The sequence below is a fragment of the Sturnira hondurensis genome, unplaced genomic scaffold (assembly GCF_014824575.4).
Source record: "Sturnira hondurensis isolate 20B ecotype Veracruz unplaced genomic scaffold, ASM1482457v3 Scaffold0010128, whole genome shotgun sequence".
NCBI classification, from domain to species: domain Eukaryota; kingdom Metazoa; phylum Chordata; class Mammalia; order Chiroptera; family Phyllostomidae; genus Sturnira; species Sturnira hondurensis.
The window spans coordinates 27,659,400-27,665,435 of record NW_028082759.1 but is presented as its reverse complement, the minus strand read 5'-3'; the positions used below and the strand labels follow the sequence as shown (position 1 = coordinate 27,665,435).

General features: G+C 34.0%; 1 non-coding gene across 1 annotated transcript; it reads left to right on the top strand.

The window, feature by feature from the left end:
• The first annotated feature begins 1,081 nt into the window (after positions 1-1,081).
• LOC118995651 (small nucleolar RNA SNORA14) lies at positions 1,082-1,213 on the top strand. The gene has a single exon (XR_005068345.1). It is a non-coding gene; the product is annotated as a small nucleolar RNA SNORA14 (small nucleolar RNA).
• The last annotated feature ends 4,823 nt before the right edge of the window (positions 1,214-6,036 follow it).

Below are 6,036 nucleotides of genomic sequence, written 5' to 3'. Positions count from 1 at the left end.
AAAGAGACAATGACTAAATGATGGTACAGTAGAACACAGTGTAGATTAGTAAATTGCATGTAATAATTAATAATGATCCTGGGGAAATTTTCCCATTGCTATGGAGAGCTGTTCATGAAAATCGAGTATATTATGCATATGATATTCATTGCATCTTTGTAAAAAATGTTAAAAATGTGACTACATGTGTTTGGAAAGAAAAAATCTGGAAAAATATGCCAAAAAACGTTAATAATAGTAAATTCTTAGTGGGTTTTATAGAGAGTGTTCTTTTCTGTCATCTTTTAATAATTTCTTTTTGTGCATTGAAAAAAATTAAAATCTATGAAAAGGAATCATTTAAAATACTATATTATTCCAAGCTTTAAATTTTAAAGAATTTTTAAATTTAATTAATTTTAATGAATTATGTCTCTACCCCTTTAGAAATGTGTCCAGTAACTTGTCAATAATTTATTTTTATTTATTTTTCTTTCTTGAATTGTTATTTGTCATGTATATTGTGATGTCAACACTATCAAATAAAGAACCGTATGATTTTATTTATATGTGAGATATAAAACTGAAAACAAAGTATGAACTACAAGAAAACCAAAAACTCATTGACACAAAGGATTCAACTCATGGTGATAGAAAATATTAAAAAAATTTAGGAATAATTTTCAGAAGTATATGCGCTACTGTGAAGCAAACCATAATATGTTTATGATATATTATTTCTGCCAAATGGGAAATAATAGTATTTGATGACTGTTTTTAAAGCAAATAAAGAAATTTTTAAAAAGTTAATTAAACTCTACAAAAAATTCTAGGAGTCTTTTTTTAAAGATTTTACTTATTTATTTTTAGAGAGAGGAAAAGGGAGGGAGAAAGAGAGGAAGAGAAACATCAACAGGTTGCCTCTAGTACACGCCCTGAGAGACCAAACCTGCAACCCAGGCATGTGCCCTGACCTGGAATCAAACTGGCCAACTTTTGCTTGACAGAATAATGCCCAACCAACTGAGTCGCACCAGTCAAGGCAGAATTCTTATTTTAAAAAGAACATTTCTAAAGTTCATAAGGAAGAGTACAGAGAAAATAATATTTTAAAAAGCTTTTTAAAAAAGGATGAAAGATTCCAAGATATGAGTGAATACTATAGAAATCGCAGGAGAGTCCAAAAGGCTGTGCTTCTCCTGTGGCTCAGTCTTATTTCACACCTGCGACATCTTAAAAAAAAAAAAGGATGAAAGAAAATCAGGTCATATATCAAAAACATTTCAAAAGGACAATAAAAGTCTATGTTAAATAAATTAGAATACACAGAAATTTTTATTTAGAGCTAGTTTCATGAGTCTGTCACTAACTCAGTAAACTATATCAATTTACATCCCAAAGAGTATAGTTTTAAATGTTATCTCTGGTTCGAAAAAGGTGAGAAAGCGTTGAAGACTCTATCGTGCTACTTGGGAGTCTTTCTTAATGGATAATACTGAATAGTTTTCAAATATTCAAAACTAATAACCTTCTCACCCTGGCTGGTGTAGCTCAGTGGATTGAGCGCGGGCCTGCAAACTAAGGGATCGAGGTTCGATTCCCAGTCAGGGCACATGCCTGGGTTGCAGGCCAGTTCCCAGCAGGGGACTCACAAGAGGCAACCATACATTGATGTTTCTCTTCCTCTCCCCTTCCCTTCCCCTCTAAAGATAAATAAATAAAATTAAAAAATAAACTAATAACCTTCTAAGCTGTGAAGCTATAGATGATATCACATAGGAAAACATCTTGAAAATTTTAAACATATGAAAGACATCTATTAGTAAATCATTTTTTAAAAGTCATTGGAAACAATGGCCAGCTGGTAGGCTGGTCCAAAATATAAATATCAGATATTTTTCTGATATTTTAAAGTCATCAGAATATAGTTAGACAAAATATATAGTTTATCTATTCAAATTTTTAAATATTACAGATTAGCCCTGGCTGGTGTAGCTCAGTGGATTGAGCACGGGCCTGCGAAGCAAAGGGTTGCTGGTTTAATTCCCAGTCAGAGCACCTGCCTGGGTTGTGGGCTGGGTCCCCAGTGGGGGACACAGGAGAGGCAACCACATGTTGATGTTTCTCTCCCTCTCTTTCTCCTTCCTGTCTCTCTCTCTAAAAATAAATAAATAACATATTTTAAAAATATTATAGATTAGAATGCTAACCCTCACAGAGGTGTCAAACTCATTTTCAACGGGGGCCACATAAACCTGGCAGTTGCCTTCAAAGGGCTGGATGTAATGTTAGGACTCTACAAATCTAACTACTTAACTAGGGGCAAGCAGCTCCCNGGGCCTGCAAAGCAAAGGGTTGCTGGTTTAATTCCCAGTCAGAGCACCTGCCTGGGTTGTGGGCTGGGTCCCCAGTGGGGGACACAGGAGAGGCAACGACATGTTGATGTTTCTCTCCCTCTCTTTCTCCTTCCTGTCTCTCTCTCTAAAAATAAATAAATAAAATATTTAAAAAATATTATAGATTAGAATGCTAACCCTCACAGAGGTGTCAAACTCATTTTCAACGGGGGCCACATAAACCTGGCAGTTGCCTTCAAAGGGCTGGATGTAATGTTAGGACTCTACAAATCTAACTACTTAACTAGGGGCAAGCAGCTCCCACTACGACCGAGTAGAAACAAGGTGCTGGGCCAGATAAAACCAGGTGGAGGACGGGATTCAGCCTGCGGGCCTCATGTTTGCCACCTGTGCTCTACCATTAGGTAGACGAAAGAACTATTTCAGTCACATCAATACATTATGGTTTTATTTGTAGGCTTGTAAGTGATACTTTGAAACTCTTTTTTAAAAAAGATTTATGAAAATTACCTGGAGATGATATCTAGTTTAATGAGCTTCAGATTATTCTTAATAGTATTCCAACAAACCAACAAGGTGTCCAAAAAGTGTCAAGTAGCCCTGAAGTAGTAAAATATGTTGGGAAAGTAAAAAACAACCCTCCCAAAGTGAAGTCACCTTTTCTTTTTTATAAATCCCAAGCCACATAGTATTTTGCAAAAATTATTTGGTGCTGCTTTCTTGATGATGGAGAAAATATTGTTGGACTTTGATTTTCCCTTTTATTCACTTTGTATTCCATTGATTTCTCCTCTTATAACTATTATTCCCTTCATTCTACTTACCATTGCTAAAATTGAGTCTTTTTCTACACATTTACAAAGAAGTCTTATATAACATATTGTAGACCACCTTCTTTTCTGATACAAGCTGTTGAAGCTATAGATTTCCCATTAAATACTACATGAACAGCATTCTACAAATGAGATTATTTTGTGGTTTAATTTTTACTTAGTCAAAATATTATCTGAACTTTCCTCTAATTTCTCCTTTGATCCATGGGTTATTTGGAATGCTGTTGTTCAATTTGAAAATAGGGGTTTTGCACATATATGTTATTAATTTTCAATTTAATTCCATGGTGTAGCCACAGAACTTACCTTTATTTCTTAACATTTCAAAATTTATTTAGATTATTTTCATGGCCCAGACTATGGTCTACGTGTGAAAATTGTATTCTGACATTCTGTTATTGCTGAGAATGTTCTATAAATAGCAACTAGGTCAAGTTCTTTCACAGTGTTGTTCAAGTGTTCTACATCCTTACTGATAGTCTATCTGTTCTATCAGTTGCTGAGAGAGATGGGTAAAAATATCAACTATCTTTGTAGACTCAACTATGTCTTTTTAACAAGTGTCAGTTTTTGCTTCAGGTATTTTGAAGCTCTATGTTTAGATATATATACCTTTAAGATTATGATGTTTTTTGGATATGGGTTAACTGCTTTCTCACTATGAAACATCCTTTTATCTCTAGTAACATTCTTTGTTGTGAAGTACATTTTATCTGATATATTACAGATTCTCCAGATTTCTTAGAAGTTTGTCATGATACAGCTTATTTCATTAACTTTAAATCTCCTTTCTTTATATTTAAAATGGATGTTGTCTAGACAGAATATCTATCTATCCTGATCTCTTTTAATTAGAATTTAATTTACTGTAACTATTAACATATTTGAATTAAATTTACCCCCTTGCCATTTGTCTCCTATTTGTCACATCTGGGGGTTTTTTCTGTCTTTTTGGGGGGATTATTTATTTTTATTCCATTTTATCTCCATTATTGGCTTATTATCTACAACTTTGTTGTTTTTTCTATAGTGTCTCCAATATATTTTAGTTTGCCATAAAATTATGTTTAACATATAACATGAGAACCTTAAACCTGTACTTCCATTTCCTCCCTGGCTTTTTTTTATCACATATTTTACTTCTATAATCTATAGATTATATATAGCTCCCAACACACTGTTATTTTTTGTTTTCAATGATCATTACAATTTTTAGAAAACTAAAAACTGAGAAAGAAAAGTATTTCATGGTCACCAACATAACTTCTGATACTGATTCCTCTGTGTAGAGCCATATTTTCCTCCGATAACTTCTATCTGATGATTTTTATTTAACAGCTGTTGTTCGGGTCTGGATGGGATGAACTCCCTCACTTTTGTTTACCTGGGAAAAAAGGTATTTTGTCTTCATATTTGAAAGCAAATGTTAACTGCATATAAAATTCTAGATTGACAAGTTGGCTTTTATTGTTAAAGTATTTTTAAGATACTGTTTGCATACCAGGCAGGCACAATCTCTGACAAGAGGTCTGTTGTTACTCCTTGCATATAATGTTTTATTTTATGTGGCTATATTTATGTGTCTTTACCACTTGTATACAATAATTAGTTATGATGTGCTTGGTGCAGAAATTTAAAAACTGTTTCCTCTCATTTTCTCAAATTATTTTCTTTGAATTTCTCTCCTTTGGGGATATAAATAGTACATATTGTAGACAACTTGATGTCGCCCCATAGTTCAGAAAAACATCTATTTTATTGATTTATTTTTTTCTGTGCTTTGTTTTAAGTCGTTCCTATCACTATGTTCTCAAGTTTATCTCTTTTTTGGATTGTCTAATCTGCTGTAATCTCATCAAATATATTTTTATTTCAGATATTATGTTTCTCATCTCTAGTCTATACGGTTCTTATAAAAACATTTTCCCTTTCTTAGCTAATTACGTTCATGCTTTCCTTTAAGTCCCTGCTCACATAAAGAATACTTTTCCTCTTTTAAAGCCCTTTTCTGACAATTCTACCATTGCTGTCCTTTTGGGGCCTGTTTATCTTGGCTCATAGCTCTCTCAATTACAGGTTGCATTTTTTGTCTCTTGTCATGTCTAATAACTTCTGATTGGATGCTCGGCATGGTTTTGTTACATAGTTGATTTCTGAATTTTATTGTCCTCCTTTGAAGGTGTTAGGCCTTGTTCTGGCAGGCTTGATCACTTGTGGTAAGTTTGATCCCCCTAAGGCAATTTTTTAATCTTTCTTAGGATGGATATAGAGTAACCTTTACCCTAATTATTGTTTAATAATAAAGTGGGAACACTCAGGAGTGTCTTGAATTCTCCGGATGATTATACAGAACTCTTCACTCAAGACAAGCAAAGCTTGAATCTCTGTCTACCTTGTGTAAGCTTTGGAAATTATTTGGATACAATAATATGGTATTTATTCAGCTAGCTTCCTGTACTTTCACTCCATATGCGCATATCTTAGAATTAAACAGGGACTCTCATAGAATTTTCCAAAGATTCTTTTTCTCCCCATAATATCTATCCCTTGGAATTCTTCTCTAATACCTCCAGACTCTTCAGCTTTCCTGAACTCCCATCTCTCTCTTGTCTACCTAGGATCCTGTACCTGCACCGTGAACTGAAATGGGCCTCTGAAAGAAAGCTACAGCAATTCTAAGGCCCATTTCATTTGTTTCCTTCTTCTCAAAAAGTTCTACACTGTCTCCTCTCTAACGTACAGAATGTGCGGTTACATAGCCTTTCTCCAGTTTTCTAGTAGCTCAAGTAGCAGGGAAAAATCTGCCCCTTGTCAAATCTAAGTGAAAACTCTAAATTATAATCCGACAACTGACCTACTGTTCATAT